Below are 24873 nucleotides of genomic sequence, written 5' to 3'. Positions count from 1 at the left end.
TAATTTTAGCATGTTTTGTATATTAATGCTTTGTTTTTCGTGTTGCAAACACTTTCTTTTAGGCTTTTGACTTTTTACATTTTTTCTAAGATGTCTGTTATTGTGTTTAAGTTTTTAACTTTCATGTAATTCAATTTACGTTTCTAAACATTTGTCTGTTTTGGGTCTTATTTAAGAAATCATTTCCAGCTGGTGCGATGGCTCACACCTGTAATCCCAGCACTTTGGGAGGCCAAAGTGGGCGGATCACGAGGTCAAGAGATCGAGACCATCCTGGCCAACATGGTGAAACCCTGTCTCTACTAAAAATACAAAAATTAGCCAGGCGTGGTGGTGCATGCCTGTAGTCCCCCCTACTTGGGAGGCTGAGGCTATTTTTTTTTTTGAGACGGAGTTTTGCAACATGATCACGGCTCACTGCAACCTCCACCTCCCAGTTTCAAAGGATTCTCCTGCCTCAGCCTCCTGAGTAGCTGGGATTACAGGCATGCGCCACCATGCTAATTTTGTATTTTTAGTAGACACGGGGTTTCACCATGTTGGCCAGGGTGGTCTCAAACTCCTGACCTCAGGTGATTCACCCACCTCGGCCTCCCAAAGTGCTGGGATTACAGGCGTGAGCCACTGCGCCTGGCCCCTTTTGTTTAATTTTTGTTGCAAATATTTCTTAAGTTTGTTATTTTTGGTCTGTGACATTGTTGTGTTTTGCATCTTTTTTTGTGTGTGTAGTGAAATCTATCAATTTCCCCCATCATTCCTTCTATTACTTTTATACTTAGAAAGCTTCTACTTGTCTCAAATCAGTTAAAGTCACATATGGTTTCCTTTAGGAAAACTTTTAAAGTTGTCTTTACAACTTGTTTTTCATCATATAAAAAGATGTTTATTATTATTTTTAAAGACAGTACAAAGGAGTTTAACATGAAAAGACACTCCCTTCTTTTCCTCTCAATTTCCATCTCTACTCCCCAGAGGTAATCACTGTTAGCAGTTTCTTGGGTATCAATTCCAGAATATTTTGTGAATGTCAAGCATAAACAGGAGTCACAGTAACAGACTATTTAGGGAACTTGTTCTGTCATCTCAGAGTTGCTTGTCCCATCAGTGTATTTTGTTTATCACTATATCGATAAACAAAGCACTTGAAACATGATAGATGTAATTTGTTGAATTAAGTGAATTAGCAGATGAAAAATTTCTGAGACTGTCTTTTGCAAAGAGAGGATTCATGTTTACTCCTTTTCAATATTTCATGTGCACTTACTCTTAATGTCTATGCTCCTCCTGCTAAGTCTATGGGTTATGAGGGAAAAAAAAGCTAAGTTGCTAATAAAGTGCGTAGCAGAAAAAAAAAAAAAGCTGAGTAGCATTGGCTTTCATGTCTCTCCACTCCTAGGGAAGTTGCTGGGTGATTCTGCAAACCTCACCAAGAGGCCACCAAACCGGCCCTGCAGCCATGTCCCCTGCACCCTCCTGACCTATATAAGCAGAGGCCAGGAAGGCTGTGGGAGGATTCCCTGGAGCAGGCAGTAGTCAGTCTAGAGCAAGGGTTCTTTGTCCATCCTTGGCAGGTTGCAAACATCAATGGGAAAAATATTCCATCCTTATTTTCACTATCCTCTAGCTGAAATGTTGCATTTCCCCCAATTATGAATGTACACAACAAACTATAGTAGTACCAGCAGCAACTGTAACTTAGTCTCTAGTAGAAAGCACATGTGTTTTCATATTACATACAGCTGTTGCAGATATAGCAAAATACCTTTATACTCATCACTAGTTAGAAATCACTGTTAGACCTTGTCATATTATGTTTTAAGAAAGCATCATCTAAGTGAAAGAAGCCAGACACAGAAGGACAAGCACTACATCATTTCACTTGAGAAATATAAAATAGTCAAACACATAGAAGCAGAGAGCAGAATGATGGTTGCCAGGGGCTGGGGGAGTGGGAAACAGGAGGTGTTGGTCAAAGGGTACAACATTTCCCTTATACAAGTTCTAAAGAGCTGCTGGAGAGCATGCTGTCTATAGTTAACACAACTTGCATACTTGAGCATTTACCAAGAGGGTAGATCTTAACTGTTAGGTGCTCTCATCCCACCCCCCCCATCACGTGCACACATGCACATAAATACAGAGTGCGGGGGGAACCTTTTGGAGATGATGGATATGTTTATAACATAAATTGTGGTGATAGTTTCATGGGGGTGCACTTATACATTAAATATGTACAACTTTTTTTTTTTGAGATGGAGTTTCGCTCGTTGCCCGTGCTAGAGTGCAGTGGAGCGATCTCAGCTCGCCGCAACCTCCACCTCCTGGGTTCAAGTGATTCTCCCACCTCAGCCTCCTGAGTAGTTGGGATTACCGGTGCGCACCACCAAGCTTGGCTAATTTTTTTGTATTTTTAGTAGAGATGGGCTTTCACCATGTTGGCCAGGCTGGTCTCGAACTCCTTTCCTCAAGCAATCCGCCCACCTAGGCCTCCCAAAGTGCTAGGATTACAGCCATGAGCCACTGCGCCTGGCCTGAATATGTACAGCTTTTTGTATGTCAATTATATCTTAATAAAGTGATTTTTTTAAAAAAGAAGCATTATTACTAGAGTACACATTTTCAAATGATTGTGATAACTGCATTTCGATGTAATTGATAACCTTTGTAGTCCTGTATATTTTATTTTATAAACTTAAAAACGTCTTTTTTTTTTTCTTTTTTTGAGACAGAGTTTCGCTGTTGTTGCCCAGGCTAGAGTGCAACGATGTAATGAATCTCAGCTCACCGCAACCTCCATCTCCTGGGTTCAAGAGATTCTCCTGCCTCAGCCTCCTGAGTAGCTGGGATCACAGGCATGCACCACCACACCCGGCAAATTTTGTATTTTTAGTAGAGACGGGGTTTCTCCATGTTGGTCAGGCTGGTCTTGAACTCCCGACCTCAGCTGATCCGTCTGCCTCGGCCTCCCAAAGTGCTGGGATTACAGGCGTGAGCCACTGTGCCCGGCCAAAAACATCATTCTAAGGAGTCCACAGCTTCACCAGACCACCAAAGGGACCCGAGCACAGGAAAGATGTAAAGGGAGAGTGTGGTGTGGGGCGATTCCCCTATGGGCTCTTCCTTGCCAGATGGACTCCAAGCTTGCCACTGGGAGAAACCAAGACCTACCTGTAAACCGGAAGGCTGCTGTGCCCCGCTTTGCTCACTGCTCGCGGAGATGCTGGGGTCTGAAGGCCCATCTGGTGCTGACACTAGCACAGAATAATGAGAAAGTTTCTGAGAGAGGTGGACCCATCCTCTTCCCCATCCCCATCTTCCCTCCATCCCCATCCCCCAGCTTCCCATCCCTGTGCCCTCCCCTTCCCCCTCACTGAATTAGGAGTCTGACTGAACATAGAAACTGGTCTCTCCTTTTCATCTAGAGAATTCTGAATGCAAAAGTCTTGCTGGAGCAGCCCGTCCCAGCGGGATGAAGAGAAAGCAGACAGAGAGAGCAGCTACACTCTCCCCATCTGGAATGTGGAGTGGAAGGATGTGCTGTGGACCAAGTGAATGCAGCAGACAGTGACTCAGGCCATCTGGCTGGTGCCCCGCCCAAGGTGGCTGGCTGGTGGGGAGCCCCCTGCATCATGTGCCCCAGGCTGTGATGGGGATAGCTGGCGGGAGCCTAGGAGTGGGACTCTGAGATGACCCAGTATGCATCAGACAACAGTGCCCTGGAGAGACCCTCAAAGGTCTCTTGAGCCCACACAAGGGGACCCTCCCAGAGAGAGAGTTTGACTGTCAGGACAGCTGCATGACTTACATAAAGGCACCTTTCCCCTAGTCCTTTCCCCTCCCTTCCCCACAACGCCAGAGGGGAAACAGCAGAGAGAGGGCTGGGCGTGGTGGCTCATGCCTGTAATCCCAGCACTTTGGGAGGCTGAGACGGATGGATCACCTGAGGCCAGGAATTCGAGACCAGCCTGGCCAACATGGTGAAACCCCATCTCTACTAAAAATACAAAAATTAGCCATCACCTGTAATCCTAGCTACTTGGGTGGCTGAGGCAGGAGAATGGCTTGAACCCAGGAAGCAGAGGTCGCAGTGACACGAGATGTGCCATTGCACTCCAACCTGGGCAACAGAGTGAGACTCTGTCTGAAGAAAAAAAAAAAGAAAGAAAGAAAAGAAAAGAAAAAGAAAAAGAAACTGCAGAGAGAGAGGAGGAGAGGAGTAAAATGCAGAAAGAGCAAAGAGCCCATCTTCCAGAACAGGGACTGCAAGCCTGGCCTTAGGTGGACGGGAAAAGCCTTTAAACGAATATAAAATTAATCTTTGCCTTCACTTACTGAAATTTTCATACCTGAGATGGAGTCTTAATGACCAGAATGAAGTTTTTCTTAAAACTGAGTGACTAAAAGGCTGTCTGTTCAGCACAAGGAGTAAGGAAGGGGACAAAAATTTGGAGATTTGGAGCCAGAGGTTGAAAAAAGTATTTCATGGTGTGCACTAAACAATTTAGACTAGTCTTCTGTAATATTTATCCATTTGATCTCGGTCTTTTTAAAAACACATAACCACTCACTTTTTTCTTTTTTTTTTTTTACTTTATCTGAGTCACATACATTTTTACGGTTTCATTTTTTTAAAAACATGTAACTTTTTAATCCAACTGGAATTGATTTTGCCATGCTGTGACGGAACAGGGACATGGCTTTTACCCTGAGGTTAGGATTGCAATGTGTCCAGGAAAGCCCTGGATTGTCACTGCATGCCTACCTGGGGGGTTTCAGTGAAGAGTCACTGACATTCCTCTTGAAACTTGCAGGGCTCTGCTTGATCATCATCAGGCAGGCTACTGCTCAGGCCCTGGGGAAGGAGAGGAAAGCACAGCAGCTGAGTCACCGGGAGGGAGACACTCATGTGTATAGGGAATCTGTACCCAGAGCTGCGAGGGAACGTGCTTCCTGGCTCTGGGCCACACAGGCTGAACGGCAGTGGGAGGCTGACTGCCTTAGGTGGCTGAAGCAGAATGCTGAGGAATAGGATGGATTTGCTGACGTTTCTTGGAGGATCCGAAGTAGCTTTCGCTGTTCTGCTCTCTCGCACTCTGCAGCGCTGCAGGGACTCCTCACCACCTCTGTCGTCCCTGTTCAGCCAAATACTCCATCTAATCCTCCTATCTCTGCCTGTCTTCCAGGCCTCTATCTTTTCTTTCATTTTCCTTCTCAAACTTAAATCTGTTTTCCTCCCTTTCATTTGCTTATCTATTGCTTTCTCCTTATTTTTTCTCATTACCTTTTTTTCCCCTCAAAATTGAAGGGATACTGAGAATTCCCCCCCAACCCCCACCCCCCATTTTTGTTAAAACAGGATCTCTCTCTGTTGCCCAGGCTGCAGTGCAGTGGTGCAACCAGAGCTCATTTGCTGCCTCAACCTCCCAGGCTCCAGCAAGCCTCCCACCTCAGCCTCCTGAGTAGCTATGACTGCAGGCATTCACCACTATGCCCAGTGAATTTTTTATTTTTTAATGTTTTTGTAGAGATGGGGTCTTGCTATGTTGCTCAGGCTGGTCTTGAATTTCTTGCCTAAAGTGATCCTCCAGCCTCTGCCTCCCAATGTGCTGGGATTACAGGCGTAAGCCGCAGTGCCCAGACATTTCTTCCCATTAAATTAAATTAATTAATTAATTTAGAGACAGGGTCTGGCTCTGTTGCCCAGGCCGGGGTGCAGTGGCACAATCAGAGCTCACTACATTTGCAATCTCTGGGGCTCAAGCAATCCTCCCGCCTCAGCCTCCTGAGTAGCTGGAACTACAAGCATGCACCACCATGCTTAGCTAATTTTTGTATTTTTTGTAGAGACAGGATCTTGCTATGTTGCCCAGGCCAGTCCCAAACTCCTTGGCTCAAGTGATCCTCCTGTCTCAGCCTCCCAGAGTGCTGGGATTACAGGGATGGACCACCATGCCCAGTCATTTCCTCCTATTTTAAATCAACTCTACATATTACTTTTAAATTATCACATATTTAAAATTTGTATCGTTGACTATTTCATACATACAAGAGAGTATATTATAAAATAAAATGACCTCATGTAATTGACACCAAAAAGAAATAAAACATTACCATCTTCCTCCTCCTTCCACAGATTACTAGTCCCTTGAATTTTCTTGCATATTAATTTTTGCAGGAGGCAATAATTTTTTTTTTTTTTTGAGACAGAGTCTTTCTCTGTCACTCAGGCTGGAGTGCAGTGGTGCGATGTTGGCTCACTGCAACCTGCATCTCGGCTCACTGCAACCTCTGCCTCTGGGGTTCAAGTGAGTCTCCTGCCTCAGTTTCCTGAGTAGCTGGGATTACAGGTGCATGCCACCGCACCTGGCTAATTATTGTATTTTTAATAGAGATGGGGTTTCACTATGTTGGCCAGGCGCTGGTCTCGAACTCCTGACCTCAAGTGATCTGCCTACCTCAGCCTCCCAAAATGCTGGGATTACAGGCATGAGCCACCATGCCTGGCCAGGAGGCAACATTTCAAGACATGTTTTGTGGATCCATAATGGAAGGGGATGAGACACAGAGGGAGCCAGGGGCACCTGACATAGACCCTGGAATTCTTGCCATTTGAATTAGATCATGATAGCCCCTTTAAAAGGCATGCTGGCTATTTAGGTAGTTTAATACACTAGCACCCTTTAATACTGTAAGAAGGATTTATGTCTTAACTACTCATAAAGATGAAAATAGGTTGGGAGATCCATGATTTATGTGAACACTTCATGTGAAAAAACCTGGAGGCTTCAGTTAGCTACGAGATTTATATAAGCTGAAGGTGTTAAGTGGTCTTGAAAAAGACAAATACAATCGTAGAATGTATTACCAGAAGTGTAACGTATGTATTACACAGGAGATGTATTACACAGGAGATGTCAAGCAATGGAGTATTCGCACTAGTCAGGATAGCACACTCAATGCTGAGCATCGTTTCAGAATGAGCAAAGGAATACCTGCACTTGTTCCAGGCCCAGACGTTGAAAACATGCAAAGAAGCAGCAAACAACAGTGTTACCGGTAATCTCATCATTCCAAACAACCACTTTTAACTTTTTTTGGAAATATTTTTCCAGCATATTTGCTAAATAGGTGCTAAAAACTAAGAGGGACAGCAAGGTGGAATGTGTGCAGAGGAAAGTCACCAGAACGGGGTGGGGAGTGAGGCATGGAATTGCAACTGTGTAAAGAGCTATGTCAGGCGAGGGAGGGAGGCCAACTCTTCTGTGTTGTTTCAGAGAATACTATTGGAATCACAGAGATAGGGAGGACCCTGCAAAGGGATGCTGAAAGAGGTATATTCTTTTTTTTTTTTTTTTTTTTTGAGATGGAGTTTCGCTCTTGTTGCCCAGGCTGGAGTACAATGGCGCAGTCTTGGCTCACTGCAACCTCCGCCTCCTGGGTTCAAGCGATTCTTCTGCCTCAGCCTCCTGAGTAGCTGGGATTATAGGCATGCACCAGCACGCCAGGCTAATTTTGTATTTTTAGTAGAGACGGGGTTTCACCATGTTGGTCAGGCTGGTCTTGAACTCCTGACCTTGTGATCTGCTCGCCTCAGCCTCCCAAAGTGCTGGGATCACAGGCATGAGCCACCGTGCCTGGCCAGTCTTCACATTTCCTTGACTCTTCACTCTGCTTCTGTAGGAGAACTCAGCTTAGCTCATGAACAAGACTTTAAAATGGACTTGCTGAGCAGGAAGACATTTGGTGCCAGTACTGGAACCGTTACGCTTTGCCTCCAAAGAATTTCCTTCCCTCACTTGGAAGCATGTAAATGACATTACCTAATTATAGAATCTCAGAAAAACACAGAATTAAGTCTCCATGGTTGCTTCTGTAGTTTACCCCCAGCAAAGGTTTGTAATCTCAGGCTGGTTTCACTGTGCCACCCAGAACCCACCTTTATCATTTTCCAGACTACCAGTGGTTGGAGACACTTGTTCTGGTAATATCTCCAGCAAAGCCTCATCAGAAAAAATATATTTCTTATAAGAAAATTGTCTGATGCTTTCACAATAGAAAAGCTTTTGGGTTTTTGGATGTTTCGAGGTACCTGTACTATTGTCTCTACCCTTTTTTTTGAGACACAGTCTCACTTTATGGCCCAGGCTGGAGTACAGTAGCGTGATCGTGGCTCACTGCAACCTCCACTTCCCAGGCTCAAGTGATTCTCCCACCTCAGCCTCCTGAGTAGCTGGGACCACATACATGCACCACCATGCACAGCTAATTTTTGTATTTTTTGTAGAGACAGGATTTCACCCTGTTGCCCAGGCAGGTCTCAAACTCCTGACCTCAAGTGATCCACCCGCCTTGGCCTCCCAAAGTGCTGGGATTACAGACATGAGCCACCATGCCCAGCCTCCACCTTTTAATCCTAATCAAAATGTGATTTGGTCATTGTTTTTTTTAGATGATGGATTTCTAATTACTTAAGGAATGGGCCTTCTGCATGTGAGCATGTGAGGACTTCTCGGATCCATGCCTAGGTGTGACAAATATTCTCTTCTCTAAAGCAATGTATAACCTGGGAGTAATCCCAGTTGGTCTGGGCTTTAGATTTGCCAGAGGTCTGAGAAGGTATCAAGGTCTAGAAATGTGGATGTGGCTTTTGCATGCTCAGTCGACTTGTTGATTCTGGTGTGTGTATATGCATGCAAAGTTTCAGAGAAAGTAGATTGGAAAAAGGCTTGAAAAAAGCCTGAGCAAAAACAGGCTGTAGGGCCTCTTTAGGACCTTGCTGGATGCCAGCACAAGGGATAGTCTGTTTGGGGGAATTTCAGGGGTGGAAAAAAGATGCTACAGAGCTGGGTTTGTGTGTTTGGAGAAGAGGGAATTTTATCCCACTCTGTTGTTGACCTGCTGACTCTGTGCTGTAATTGATGAGTTTCTGTGCCTGACTACCACACTGGGCTGAGTAGGCAGAGAGAAGACATTAAATAAGGGTTAAGTTGAATTGGTTTGATCCTAAGAGGGAGACTGGGAACTGGGAGGAAAGATCTTTGGGAAGGCATGTGCTGGGACTGGGCTTGGGAAGTAGAACCGAGACCAGCCTGAAGCCTGGGTACACCCTGGTATGTACTAAATTAGTGGAATGGCATGGAACTGTGCAAATAGTTAAAGCTGGATTGTAGAGAAGTCATTGTTCCACTTCAGATGGCCAACTGACCTTGAGAACCGGAGTGGGCACAATATGGCAAAGTGCACAGAAAGGGCTCTGAGCCCATGACATCGCTTTGAAGGATGACACTTTCTGATCTCTTTACAACCAAAAGCAGAAAGCTACCCTGGTCACTGAAGCCCTCTGTCCAGGGGCTTGGAATTCCTTGACAAGTCTCCAGTAAAATGGACTTCCTTTCCCTTTAATAAGCAAGAGTCCAAGATTCCTCATCAGGTGTGCAGGGGAATCTGTCCTTTCTGGGGACCTCTGAAGAGTTTAATTAACTGATTTCTCAGTGCCTGGCTTTCATCATCTTTTCCATTTTTCAGTTCAGCCACTAGTGTTCAGGACCTGGAAGCAATAATTGGAAATGTTCTAGAAGCAAGCGGGACGGAAGAGGAAGCCCATGCAAGGATGGGGGAGTTCTAGAAGCAAGCGGGATGGAAGAGGAAGCCCGTGCAAGGATGGGGGAGTGAAGAGGAGGAAGCTGAGGCTGAAGAGCCACATGCAGCAGGGAAGCCCACACTGGGGATAGAGGCTTGGGAATGCCATGGCACAGGCAGTGGCCTCAGGGGCGGTGGCTTCAGGGGTGAGCCCGAGGCAAAGTCCTCCTAAACAGCCAGCCAATTGGCTCAGACGTGGATCAGCCTACGGCTAATCATCCACAAGCAAGCTTAATTTTGCTGGGTGTGACCAGAGATAAAAGAAGTATCAGTCCCAGTCATTTCATGGGAGCGGAGTGATAACACTCTGAAGAGAAACTGTTTAGTTGAAGAAAGAGTCCTTAAAAAGGAAAAAAAATAAGCAAATTCTGAAGCATGGGTTAACTATCAAATGGGCACTTGTAGGTCGTCTCAGTTGTAAACCCTCTAACCAACAAATGGCTTCTGTCGACAGCAAGGAGCTTGCTGCAATAATCCTGGAGGAGAGGCAGTCACAGGCTCTAAATGTGGAAAATGTTGGTAACCCAGGAGAAAGAGCCAGCAAGACTGAAACCAACCAGTCCTAAACCACAGAAAGAAAAAAGTCAACATACCGTTTGTCACCATGTCACCACCAGCCTTGCTAAAGAGCACTCATTGAGTGCATGAGCCCCCAGGTGGCAGCTGAAATCCTCAGCAAACATGACACTGTATTTTATCACGGTGGCATCCCACCCCAAAGGGCAGCTGGAAGCTGTTTGTCAGGGAAAATTCAAGAAACAGAATCCACATCTACTCAGGGCTTATGCTAAACACAGTATCAAATAGAGGTAGTTGAGAAATTTAATTTCATTTGGTGGAGGGAGGGGGTGGGTGGGAGGCAGGGGATAGTGACTGAACAGAGAGAGGGAGGGAGAAAAGAAAGCTTTGAATAAACAATCAATACTTGGCTGGACTTGTGTGAAGAGAGATGACTTGGTAGTTTTCCTCCTTGTTCTGTCCTAACTCATGCTCCTTACAACAGATGGGCTTGAGCCTGTGGAAGGCTGTGTTGCAAATCCACCCTATGTATGGACAGAAAACTTTTTTTACAGTGTTTGAGAGGAGTTCTTAAGTTCCTCTGCATACATCCATGAGGTTCCTACCCTTCTTCCTCACTTTTGGACAAACTGTCATTACTTAGTGATTTAGATTACATCAGAGAGGTTGAAAGGAAGAAACCCACACTTCTCTGGAAACTTCTGGTTCAATGGAATGTCCTATTCCTTTCACCCCATTCCTCGTGTTGGCAAATAGCTACTTTGTGTCAGGGAAGTGGAGATACATTTGGAGTTTCTAGGAGGGTTTTGGGAAAATATATTTTTTAAATTACTAAAATGTAACATTGTTAAACAAAGTGACTAAAACTATGTATTTAAATGTATATATGCACTTAGGGTAAGGTAGAGAGTTGAGGGTGGGGAGACTAATTTTAGAGCCTACTTAGTGTTAGGTATTTTTGGAAATTATATTATTTAATCCTTACAACAATCAATGAGTCACCCATTATTTCCCACATTTCACAAAGAGAAGAATGGAGTCTCAGACTAACTTGTTTTCCAAAAATCATAAGCACCCTTCACATGGAGACTTGTCTTTTCATGAGACATTAGCTGCCATGATGATATCATTGTGTGAGGAATTTCTGCAGTTTAATGCTAACAGAATGAAATCTAATTTTATGATACATTTATTCGACTTTTTTTTTTTTTTTTTTTTTTTTTTTTTTTTTTTTTTTGAGACAGGTCTCACTCTCTCACCCAGGCTGGACTGGAAGGCAGTGATGCCATCTCAGCTCACTGCAACCATTGTGGGCTCAAGCAATCCTCTCGCCTCAGCCTCCCAAATAGGTGGGACCACAGGTGTGTGCCAGCATATCCAGCTAATTTTTTTTTTTTTTTTTTTTTTTTTGAGACAGAGTCTCGCCCTGTCCCCTTGGCTGGAGTGCAATGGTGCGATCTTGGCTTACTGCAACGTCTGCCTCCCAGGTTCAAGCAATTCTCCTGCCTCAGCCTCCTGAGTAGCTGGGATTACAGGTGCGTACCACGCCTGGCTAATTTTTGTATTTTTAGTACAGACAGGGTTTCACCATGTTGGTCAGGCTGGTCTGGAATTCCTGACCTTGTGATCCGCCCACCTCGGCCTCCCAAAGTGCTGGGATTATGCGCGAGAGCCGCCACGCCGGCCTAATTTTTTTATATTTCTTGTAGAGACAAATGTTGCCCAGGCTGGTCTCGAACTCCTGAATTCAAGTTATCTGCCTACCTGTGTACGCCAAAGTGCTGGGATTACAGGCATGAGCCACCGTGCCGGGCCCATTTATTAGAATTTTAACCTCTAAATCTTGGATTAATGGTGATGGAAAGAATAAGACATGGGGACCATTTTGGAGCTGACATTCGTGATGATTTCCTGTGATGTTCCTCCTGTAAATTTCAGTCGCCCTTAGCAAGTCAGGAGTTGTAGACAACAGATAAATGCAGTGAAACGCTGCTTGGTAATTTGCTCTTTTGTTTTTGGCTTTGACAAAAACGAACACATTTTGGAAAAGCACAGAGATGCTCACCTTTGATAAGAGTGAGAGGTGACAGCGTGTCCGGAGTTTGTTCACAGCCCTCGCTCGCTCTCGGGGCCTCCTCGGCCTTGGCACCCACTCTGGCCACGCTTGAGCCCTTCAGCCCGCCGCTGCACTGTGGGAGCCCCTTTCTGGGCTGGCCTGGGCTGGCCAAGGCTGGAGCTGCTTCCCTCAGCTTGTGGGAAGGTGTGGAGGGAGAGGCGCGGGCGGAACCGGGGCTGTGCGCGGTGCTTGCAGGCCAGTGCGAGTTCCGGGTGGGCGTGGGCTCGGCGGGCAGGTCCGCCCGCAAGCCCCGGAGCTGCAGGTCCACCAGCAAGCCCCGGGCAGTGAGGGGCCTAGCACCTGGGCCAGCAGCTGCTGTGCTCGACTTCTCGCCGGGCCTTAGCTGCCTCCCCAGGCCTCCCAGCGGGGCAGGGCTCGGGACCTGCAGCCCGCCATGCCTGAGCCTCCCCACCTCACCGTGGGCTCCTACGCGGCCGGAGCCTCCCCCACGAGCGCCGCCCCCTGCTCCACGGCGCCCAGTCCCGTCGACCACCCAAGGGCTGAGGAGTGTGGGCGCACAGGCACAGGACTGGCAGGCAGCTCCACCTGCACCCTCGGTGCGGGATCCACTGGGTGAAGCCAGCTGAGCTCCTGATTCTGGTGGGGACTTGGAGAACCTTTATGTGTAGCTAAGGGATTGTAAATACACCAATCAGCACTCTGTATCTAGCTCAAGGTTTGTAAACACACCAATCAGCTAGACACAAACCCTGTGTCTAGCTCAGGGTTTGTGAATGCAGCAATCCACACTCTGTATCTAGCTAATCTAGTGGGGATGTGGAGAACTTTTGTGTCCAGCTCAGGGATTGTAAAGGCACCAATCAGCACCCTGTCAAAACGGACCAATCAGCTCTCTGTAAAACAGACCAATCGGCTCTCTGTAAAATGGAGCAATCAGCAGGATGTGGGTGGGGCCAGGTAAGAGAACAAAAGCAGGCTGCCCGAGCCAGCGGCGATAATCTGCTCTGGTCCCTTTTCACGGTTTGGAAGCTTTGTTTTTTTGCTCTTTGCAATAAATATTGTTGCTGCTAATTCTTTGGGTCCACACTGCTTTTGTGAGTTGTAGCACTCACCCGAAGGTTTGCAGCTTCACTCCTGAAGCCAGTGAGACCACGAACCCAACGAGAGGAATGAAGAACTCCAGACGCGCTGCATTAAGAGCTGTAACACTCACTGCGAAGGTCTGCAGCTTCACTTCTGAAGCCAGCAAGACCACGAACCCACCAGAAGGAAGAAACTCCAAACACATCCGAGCAGCAGAAGGAACAAACTCCGGACACGCTGTCTTTAAGAACTGTGACACTCAGAGCGAGGGTCTGCGGCATCACATTTGAAGTCAGTGAGACCAAGAACCCACCGATTCCGAACACGAGCAGGTTGCTTCAGGATATAGACGTTTGGCACAGTACTGCAGCGTAAACCCAACAAGGTAAGCCCTGACATGTTACACGAAAGACACCCTCACCTTTGGAATTATAAAGAGCGGACAGGCTCGGCATGGTGGCTCACGTCTATAATCCCATCATGTTGGCAGGCCAAGGTGGGTGGATTACATGAGGTCAGGAGTTTGAGACCAGCCGGGCCAACATATAATGAAACCCTGTCTCTACTTAAAAAACAAAAAACAAAAAACAAAACACAAAAATTAGCTGGGTGTGATGGCACATGCCTGTGGTCCCAGCTACTTGGGAAGCTGAGGCAGGAGAATCATTTGAGCCCAGGAGGTCAAGGCTGTAGTGAGCCAAGATCATGCCCCTGCACTCCAGAGCCTGGGTGACAGAGCAAGACTCTCTCACACGCACACAAAAAGTGAGGGGACAGATGCAGGACTCAAACTAGCACAGGTATGTAGGATGAGTAAAATAATTTCACGGATACATAAATCTCTTTTAATCCCCAGGGCTCATTCATTCTAACCAAAAGCAGATCAGGAGCCGTAAGGAATGAATAACTTGATTTTGATTTAATTCTGCAGGGACCGGTTAGACCTAAACACTCAGTTTTTGGCACTAGTGAGTTGTCTCAGTATGTGCCTAAAATAACGCCTTGATGTTTCCCTTAGATTTTTAAGTTGCCAAGAGCAGGGGCCAGGCTTATGTGTTGTTTGTGTGCCTTCGGACTCACTCTGCCCTGCTCTGTGGCTTGGGGTGCTGACAGGCGAGGACTGCATCAACAAGCCCCCTTCCTCTGCCTTGTAGTCAGATTCATTCACCCAGTGGGAGGCACAGTGCTAGTCTGTAGGGTGGAGGAGGGGAGGACTTGCCGCCTCCTGCTGGGTGGTGGTGAGTTCAGGTTGGACAGCCTCCTCTGCCTTTTCAGGTACTGGCAGCCCCCACTCTTGCTAGCCCAGGATGCTTCTCTGTTCATTGTTTTCCCTAACTATGCCCACACCTCTGTAAATAGCCTCTTTGTGACACTGTCGTCAGATCGCCCAGTTTGGCTGTACTGTCCGTCTCCTGCCTGGACCCTGACTGATTCCTGCTCAGCACAGTGCAGTCATCCTTGGTATCTGTTGGGGATTGGTTCTAGGACCCTAGGAATACCAAAATCCACAGATGCTCAAGTCCCTGATATAATGGCATAGTCAATGCGTATAAAACTTCATCCTCCTGTGTACTCTAAATCATCGCTAAATTTCTTAGTATCTACTGCAACGTAAATGCTATGTAAATAGTTATACTACATGGGTTTTAAATTTGTATTATTTTTATTGTTGTATTATTTTTACTGCTGTTTTACCCCCAAATATTTTAGATCCATGGTTGGTTGTATCCATGGATATGGAACCTGTGGGTATGAAGGGCTGCCTGTACTTTATACACAGAAGGCATTCAATAAAGGCTGCTTAATTCAGTTAAAGGGAGTGGTCTTCATGATTCTGATATTTTCATTCAAAGATTGCTTATGGTAGGGTAATCAGTTGCCTCAGTTTGGTCTGTGGGGTGTTCCCAGGACTGTGGGCTTTATTTTATTTATTTTTTGAGATAGTCTCTCACTCTTATCACCCAGGCTGGAGTACAGTGGCACGATCTCGGCTCATTGCAACCTCTGCCTCCTGGGTTCAAGCAATTGTCATGCCTCAGCCTCCCGAGTAGCTGGGATTACAGGTATGCACTTGCACATCCAGCTAATTTTTGTATTTTCAGTAGAGATGGAGTTTCACCACGTTGGTCAGGCTGGTCTCAAACTCCTGGCCTCAAGTCATCTACCTGCCATGGCCTCCCAAAGTGCTGGGATTACAGGCATGGGCCACTGTGCCTGGCGTGAACTGTGGACTTTAAAACAGTTTTAGTTTTAAAACTGTAGCAGTTCTAGATTAATCAGGATGAGTTGGTCACTGTGGCACGTACTCTTTTTAAAAATCTTTACTTGGTATTTGACAAACATTTTCTTATCTTTCAGAAGATTTCTATAATCATATTTTAATTAGTTTTTGTGTTTTTTTAAATTTTTTCTTTGTTTTCTTGAGACAGGTTCTTGCCAAGTAGCTGAGGCTGGTCTCGAACTCTTTACCTTAAGCCATCCTCCCACCTTGGCCTCCCAAAGTGCTTAATTTTTTTGTTGAGATGGGGTCCTGCTGTGTTGCCCAGGCTGGTTGAACTGGCCTCAAGTGATCCTCCCCCCATTGGCCTCCCAAAGTACTGGGATTAAAGGTATAAGCTACTGTGCCTGGCCTCTGAAGTTGTTTATTAAAAAATATTTCTCTGGCCGGGCGCAGTGGCTCATGCCTGTAATCCCAACACTTTGGGAGGCTGAGGCATGCGGATCAAAAGGTCAGGAGTTTGAGACCAGCCTGACCAACATGCTGAAACCCCATCTCTACTAAAAATACAAAAATTAGCCAGGCACATGCCTATAATCCCAGCTAGTCAGGAGGCTGAGGCAGGAGAATGGTATGAACCCGGGAGGTGGAGCTTGCAGTGAGCCGAAATCATGCTACTGCACTTCAGCCTGGGCAACAGAGCAAGACTCCATCTAAAAAAAAAAAAAAACCCAAAAAAACAAAAATTCTTAATTATGGTAAAGTCTGTGTCTGAAACTATTCAGGTAAATTGCTGTGAAGTGGACAGAGCATGTATTGCCATTTTGTGTCTGTTTGAATCTTTTCACTCTCCAGGGAATTCACCCAAGGAAGTGTGAGACAGCAAGCAGTGACGTATAAGTGTTTCTTAGGAAGTTCTGGGCCAGGCATGGTGGCTCATGCCTGTAGTCCCAGCACTTTTGGAGGCTGAGGTGGGTGGGTCAGTTGAGGCCAGGAGTGGATAGCAGCCTGGCCAATAGGGCAAAACCGTCTCTGCTAAAAATACAAAAATTATCCAAGCGTGGTGGCACACACCTGTAATCCCAGCTATTAGGGAGGCTGAGGCATGAGAATTGCTTGACTCCTGGGAATCGGAGGTTGCAATGAGCTGAGATCATGCCGCTGCACTCCAGCCTGGGTGACAGTGCAAGACTCTGTCTTAAAAACAAAAATAGAAAAACAACACCCCTCCCCTCCCCCAGAAAAGTGCTCGCTTTGGCAGCACACATGGTAAAATTGGAAAGATACAGAGAAGATCAGCAAAATACATTCAATTTTTTTTAAAAAAAGGAAATAAGAGAAGGACTATGTGCTGCATAGTGAAAAATAAGGTTGTTTGAATGTGGTTCCTAGTTGAAAAAATGCTGTTAGGCATTTAGAATAATAGTTTATTGTTTCCCTACCCTTCCTGCATATGGTTATCCTGAGAAATAAAAAGATATTGACATATTATGAAAAGCATACTCTATTAGTCTGTGTTACTATTTATTGGTATTTTTTAGCTCCTCAGAGGCAGATCAGTTGGGCAGAGGCAAATCGATTGGAAAGAAAAAGCAGCAATCCCAAACCAAGCTAACATTTTGAGAAAAAATCTTTATTTATGCTGTGGTAATAGTTGGAATAGAGTTCGTTTTTACTAGAAATGTGTTTATTAAATGATAATATTAACAGCTATCATACTGCTTTAGTAAATAGGCTACCTAGGAGAAGGAAATTTAATTGGGTTAAAAATCTACCATGATCCAAATGCTTTTCAATTCAAGATATTATTTTCCAGCAGGAGAGCTTTTGACTGATCACTCCAGGAAGCCAGAATTTCAAATGTTATCCCTTTACTCCTGCCATTTAATACTAATTTTCTTGATCTACTTATGCTCCCCAAATCCTTGTTTCCTTCTAGGAGTTGGACAAGTTATTTAAAACAAATTTAGTGATACTGGTTGCGGTTAAGTTAGAATTTAATAACTCATTTCAGGCATCTTAGGATGGCTCCCTTTGGTAGTATCTTTACATTTTCTATGGATGAAGTAAATCTTATTCATGGAAATGGCTGTTAATATTATTTTCCAAATATAAGACCTTATAAAGAATGTGTGAAAGACATTGACCTGAGCATATTACATTTAATTCATTTCAACCAACATTTATTTCATGCCTACTAGGTGTAACTGGATAATAGAAAATCGGATTTCGCAACGGAAATGCACTAATCCAAACATCAAACTATTGGAAAGAAAGATCAGCTGTCATTCATTCTGGTTAAGTTTTAAGAATTTTTCAAGACCACATTCCCCTTTTGCTTTGTAACCTTGTGAAATTTGTAAGAATTTTTTGCACTCCTCCTCCCTCCAAAATTTGTAAGGTTTTGACTCAATGTTTACAAGTTTTTTTCCTTCAGAGAAATGTGAGGACATGAAATAAGATCCCAGATTTTCCCAGGAAACTCTTTCTAGCTTCCATGGCTTGCCCACATATGCACTTTGCAAGGTTAGTTGGTGAGGTTTGCGATTAATAATGCAGTAAAGATTAATGGACTTAATAATTATTGGGTCACAATGTTGATTTGCTATAAGCATTGAAATGGACTACGGAGAGAAATACAGAGGCCAAAGGAATGTGATTTTGTTGTACACAGTGGGGATAATTTGGTCCAAAGCTGAGTTTTCTTTGCAGGCACAGGTAAGTTTTTTTCTGTGTAATGGCCATAGAAGGTATTTTGGGGAAAGTGGCAAGAGATCTTGGAAATGCAAATTCTGGTGACTGTTTCAATGAAGAGATGGTACTCATTAAAGATCAAGAAGATCTCTCATTATAGATGGGCAGAGTATCTGATTTTAATTCAGAATGACTCATCCTGGGTGCTAATGGTTGACTTTGAAGTCTATCAGCCAAGGATCAACCCCCATCATCGTTCTCCTGTCTTTGTTGTCTTCATTATAGCTTCATTCGTTGGATCTGGAAGTCATTTTAATCTTCATGAAAATGAGTCATAATTTTAAAAGCTCTAAAAAGTGAATATTCTGTTGATTAGCTAATAGGCAGCTAGTAGGCAGCTTAGGCCTTGCAGGAATGGGGGTCAAGATAGGTGTAGAGCTGGGAAAGAGGTACCACATGATGAGTGGGAAGTACTTAGAGGGGAGGGAAGGTGAGGCCACAGTTTAGATGACTTGATGTTAAATTTAAGGACAATGTGTATTAATACCGTTAACCACATCTTTCGACCTAGTAATCCTACTTCTATAAATGGATAGTAAGGAGAGACACCCAGATACATGCACAAGAGTATACATATGAAGATGTTTATTATCACAGTATTATCTAAAAGTAATTTAAAAGTGGAAATAAACAGCCAGGTGTGGTGGCTCCCAGCACTTTGAGAGGCCGAGGCGGGTGGATTACCTGAGGTCAGGAGTTCGAGACCAGCCTGGCCAACATGGCAAAACCCCATCTCTACTAAAAATACAAAAAATTAGCCAGGTGTGGTGGTGCATGCCTGTAGTCCTAGCTACTGGGAAGGCTGAGGCAGGAGAATCGTTTGAACCCAGGAGGTGGAGGTTGCAGTGAGCCGAGATTGTTACATTGCACTCCAGCCTGGGCAACAAGAGCAAAACTCTGTCTGAAAAGAAAGAAAAAAAGAAAAAAAAAAACAGTGGAAATAACCTGAATGTCTATCAATATAACCGGAATGCCTATGAATAAACTGGAATACCCTGCAGGAATCTAAAGTGATAATGTAGATGCATATGTCTAAAAAGGCCATGATACATAATCGAGTGAAAAAGAAAATAACAAAATTACAACATCCAATTTTTGTTTTTAAAAAATATGCAAATACAAGAATCAACACACAAATATTAATTTGCCTTAATTGCATTAACCAAATAGAAAAGTTTGGTACTATAAATGATATTACCTCTGGCTAGTGGGAATATGGATTAAAAAAAAACTTCTTTATACTTTTCAGATTAAGGAAACCATGGGGGCCGGGCATGGTGGTTCACACCTGTAATCCTAGCACTTTGGAAGGTTGAGGTGAGTGAATCACTTGAGATCAGAAGTTCGAGACCAACTTGGCCAACATGGTGAAACCCTGTGTCTACTTATAATACAAAAATCAGCTGGGCGTCATGGCACACGCTGTAATCCCAGCTACTTGGGAGGCTGAGGTGGGAGAATCGTTTGAACCCAGGAGGCAGAGGTTGCAGTGAGCTGAGATCGTGCCACTGCATTCCAGCTTGGGCGACAAAAAACAACCAAACAAACAAATGAAAAACAGAAAAAAAACACCACCACCAAAGACAAAACTGGGCATTCTTAAAAATGAGAAAAAATGAAATAATAAATTATTTCCTGGTCTATGGCATAATACATAATCTGTTATTGCAAATGTCTTAGGTATATTCAAAAAGAATGTCTGGGACCTGGTTTAGTGGCTCACACCTATAATCCTAGCACTTTGGGAAGCTGAGGCAGGAGGATTGCTTGAGGCCAGGAGACCAGCCTGGGCAGTATAGTGAGACACCATCTGTACAAAATATAAAATCAGCCAGGTGTGGTGGCATGTGCCTACAGTCGCAGCTATTTGGGAGGTTGAGGGAGGAGGATCCCTTGAGCCCAGGGGGTTGAGGCTCTTGTGAGCCATCCTGAGCCACTGCACTTCAGCCTGTGTGATAGAGTGAGACCCTGTCTCAAAAAAGGAAAAAGAAAAAAAAATCTAACAGGGTGATGTCTGTGAAGACAATGTAAAAAATAAGAAAACAACAAAAAACAAAAAAACCTAACAAAACAACAAAAATCCCTTTCAATTTTTTGATTTTTTTTTGTGTGTGTGTGAGGGTCTTTGTTCTGTTGCCTAAGCTTCAGTGCAATGACCTGGTCATAGCTCACTGTAGCCTCAAACTCCTGGCTCAAGTGATGCTTCTGCCTCCCACTTCAGCCTCCTGAGTGTCTGGGACTACAGGCACATGCCACTGTGTCCAGCTAATTTTTAATTTTTTTTTAAGAGATGGAGCCTCACATTGTTGGCCAGGCTGTTGCTGAACTCCTGGCCTCAAGAGATCCCCTCACCTCAGCCTCCCAAAGGCCTTTAGCCACCGTGCCTGACCCTCTTTTGTTTTAAAAACTGAAATGCAATTTTGCCTAAGCGGAAGTCCCTTATGGTGGATCCTGGATGAGCCAGCTGCAGCAGAACATCTGTTGGTAAGTTAAAAGCCCCAGCTGCACCAGGCTCTGGAAGCTGTAGGAGTGGAAGCATCCCAGTAGGCGGAACAGGAATTAGGGAATTGAGGATAACCTCTTTCTCAAACTCCTTGGCTGAAGTGATCCTCCTGCCTCAGCCTCTTTAAAGTACTGGAGTCTCAGGTGTGAGCCCCTCACTGCTCCAGCCACGACAACCTCTTCCAAGTGACTTTGGACCCCTTATATCCTACCCACCCTTTTCTTCCTGATTGCGGTCCCAGGTTCCCACTGCCTGCTCATGCTTCCCTTGAATGCCCCAATGACTTCAGACTCATCATTCCCAGAACTGACCTGAACCTCCACCAAGTCTTTCCCAATGAGATGTAATCTTTCCCTCATTTGATTTTTCCATAGCTGTGTCCCTCTCTGGGGTGCCTATTTCATGCTACCTGTATGGTATCAATTTGAGCTCCTGTCTTTTTCGGCTTGCAGAATGAAAGCTCCTTGTCAGTGTCTTTGTCTTGCTCATTGCTAAACACCCTGAAGCACCTTGCTCCATGCTTTTTGTGCACCCAACACCATATACGGTAAATAAATGAAAGAATGAACAGATGACTTCTTCAGGTTGCTAGCTCTCGTGGTATCTAGACTTGCCTGTTATTTCTTAGCAATGTAGAAAACCACTTTTACATTCTATCTGGCCCTGTCAAGAATTCAGGCATCCCTTAGTGAAGATGAGGCAAAAAAAAAAAAATTATTGCTGCCTTCTCTGACGCTTGTAAACACAGAGTGTAGGGTGTGCTATCAATTGACTTGGAGGAAGTGGAAAAGGAAAGGAAGCCAACGATGTCTCAGGTCATTAAAAGTTACTAAAGAGCAATGGGAGACACAAAACTAACCACTGCAATGAAATGGAAGTTCTGGCTACAAAAAATTTATTTAGGGAAGCCAGATAGGAGATTTAAAGAGAATGAAAAAAGAGGAGAGCTTGCGAGAGAGAAGGCGTTGTCCGAACAGCTAGAGTATTATGACTGTGGAATACCAGAAAGCTTATGTTGAACAATTTCTGACTACATATTGGTAAAATCTTTTTTTTTTTTTTTTTGAGACGGAGTCTTGCTGTCGCCCAGGCTGGAGTGCAGTGGCACGATCTCGGGCTCACTGCAAGCTCCGCCTCCCGGGTTCACGCCATTCTCCTGCCTCAGCCTCCCGAGTAGCTGGGACTACAGGCACCCACACCACGCCAGGCTAATTTTTTGTATTTTTAGTAGAGACGGGGTTTCACCGTGTTAACCAGGATGGTCTCGATCTCCTGACCTCATGATCCGCCCGCCTCGGCCTCCCAAAGTGCTGGGATTATAGGCATGAGCCACCGTGCCCGGCCAGTAAAATCATTTTTAAATAAAAGGGGCCTCTCTAAGAATTCTGCCTACTACATCAGAACTAATTTGATTCCTGCAAGTTCTTACCGTTGTTTCTCTTCAGGAATAACTTTTGGGTTGGGCCCTCGTATTGCCAGTTTTTCTTCCTGCTTTTTCCCCAGGCTGGCCTGTGGCTTGCCTGAAATGCCATAAAATTCTTCCGGGGGCTCTGTGTTCTCTGATTACCACCTGCAATTACAATCCCAACAAGAGGAATTTACTACAGTACATGGGAAAAAACCCAAGGCTCATGGCATTTAATGACTTTCCCCAGTTCTACATTGAATTTGAGAGTGAGCCAGCATTTTGTGCTTGTGCAGAGGAAGCAATAAATGTCAGTAAGCAGTGCATCAAAAGTAGCAACACATTTAAAATGATAAGGAATAAAAAGCAATGTTTAAAGTAGTCAAACTTGCTCTTCTTCACCACAATGTATGTCAATATCTTGGTTACCTGCAATTTATAATGACGTATTACAATACATGGAAGAGTAAGTAAGCCAAGTGGCCTGATACTTATCATGAGGTTGGAAGGCTATCATTTGCAGTCATGAAAATATGTCTGCATTACAGCTTAAGGACCATCCCCTTTCCTTTTTTCAGCTTTTCTAGTAGACTGGTGGACACACAGATGACAAGGAGGCGCGTCTTGTCCTCATGTGGTCTACAGTCTGGTAGGAAGACATAACTGACGTCTTATACAAAAGGTCTGAAAGCAGGAAGAAGTAACCAAATGCTTTAATGGAGACAAGGAAGTGATTCATTCTCAGGTAGGGAGGGTGAGAGCCAAGGCACAGAGGCACGAGAAAGCACGATGCATTTTCAGAGTGGCGAGTGGTTGGGCGTGCCTATGCAGAGGGTTTATGGAAACATGCCATTGGAGATGGTGCTGGAAAGTCTATACCTTTTGGACTTTGTTTTGGAAAAATAAAAAACAACTGAGGTCATTTCCTTTGGCTTTTAAGACACAAAAGTGAAAAAGTCACATATAAATTTAAAACTATTATAACATGTCATTTACAGCTGAGTGGAACCCTCACTCAGGTGGCGCATCAAGATTGCTGCTGTCAATACAGGCAACTGGGGTAACCGAGGCCTCTAAACCAGCCAGAACACTCACGGATTCTGTAGTAGTTGGTCCTCAAGTTTGTTGGGGAGCATGTGGTGTGACCCTAAAGGGAGCGCTTCATCCTCTAACTTACCTACGCATCCACACTGGGCTCCATATGAATGGCAGCTGGTCGTCTACTTCACAATTTAACTTGGGATCAAATGTGCTCTTTCTGGAAGCTGCCTTTAAGGCAGGGAATGTTCAGGGTAGCTGAAATCTGCAGAAGCTGGCAGCCTGGGAGCATGGTGCTTCAATCCAGGGCTGGCCAGCAGCAGTGCTGTGATGGGGGTCCAGGTGCTCTTTGGTGTCCTGAACCATGATTATGTGTTTCTATTGAGAGCTTATTATATACCAGGCATTGCACTGAGCATTGTACATGGGTTCTCAGACTTAGTCTTCACAACAGTTCTGTGAGCAATAATCTAGAATCATTCTTGTTTGGATGAGACACTGCAGTTCATAAAGGTTAACTTCTCCTGAGTAATAAGTGGTGGAGCTGGGCCTTAACCAGGTGCTCTGATGTTGTATCTTCCTTACTCTGTCAGAACTTGACTTCAGTAATGGCGTTAGAGAGACATATTAATGTCAGGTGTAAATACCCACCGAGAGGCAGTGTGGTGCAGGGATCGGGGACATGGACTGTGGAGTCAGTCTATCCAACACACGTGGGTTTGATCCTGGCCCCAAACCTCCCCTGTGTGGATGAGTAAATGACCTAACTCTCCAACCCTCTGTGTTCGCATCTGTAAGGTGCTGGTAACAGCCACACATCCCGTAAGCATGAGATGAAATCACATCTACAAAACTCCTGGCACACGGCATCCTCTCAATGTTAGCTGTGATTATTATCCACAAGGAGTTATGTGAGAATGTTCCTCCAGTGGGATATCTGTGATTTACCTATTAGATACTAGTTAAGCCAAAATAAATGAATCTAGGCCAGGTGTGGTGACTCACACCTGTAATCTCAGCACTTTAGGAGGCCGAGGCAGGCGGATCACTGGAGATCTGGAGTTTGAGACCAGCCTGGCCAAAATGGTGAAACTTCATTTCTACTAAAAATACAAAAATTAGCTGGATGTGGTGGCCCATGCCTGTAATCCCAGCTACTTGGGAGGCTGAGACAGGAGAACTTCTTGAACCCAGGAGGCAGAAGCTGCAGTGAGCTGAGATTGTGCCACTGCACTCCAGCCTGGGCAACGCAGCAAGATTCTGTCTCCAAAAAAAAAAAAAATCTAAATGATAGAAGTTTTAAGACTCTGTATTCAGTTTTTAATTAAGTCATACCGAAATACCTTGCTTGATTGTATGAAATTCAAATAATACAGATAGAGTCGAGTTGTCTTTAGTCACCCCCATGGAATTTGACTTTTCGTCAGTTTAATGGGGAGCCCTGACAAAGAGCAGAGCGGCCTTCTCTTGGCATCTGGAAATTTCCCACGTAGCCTGCGGCCTGCGTCTTGCGGACCTTTCTAGCCGATGGCTCCAGGATCCTCCTTCCGCCACTCCTATTGACAGCATGACTGGGAATTGCAGGTGCGAGGAAGGAGATGCCGGGTACAGCAGAGAAGCACGAGATCCAGGGAGGC

The sequence above is a fragment of the Pan paniscus genome, chromosome 5 (genome assembly GCF_029289425.2).
Source record: "Pan paniscus chromosome 5, NHGRI_mPanPan1-v2.0_pri, whole genome shotgun sequence".
Taxonomy (NCBI): Eukaryota; Metazoa; Chordata; class Mammalia; order Primates; family Hominidae; genus Pan; species Pan paniscus.
This window is presented reverse-complemented; position numbering follows the sequence as displayed.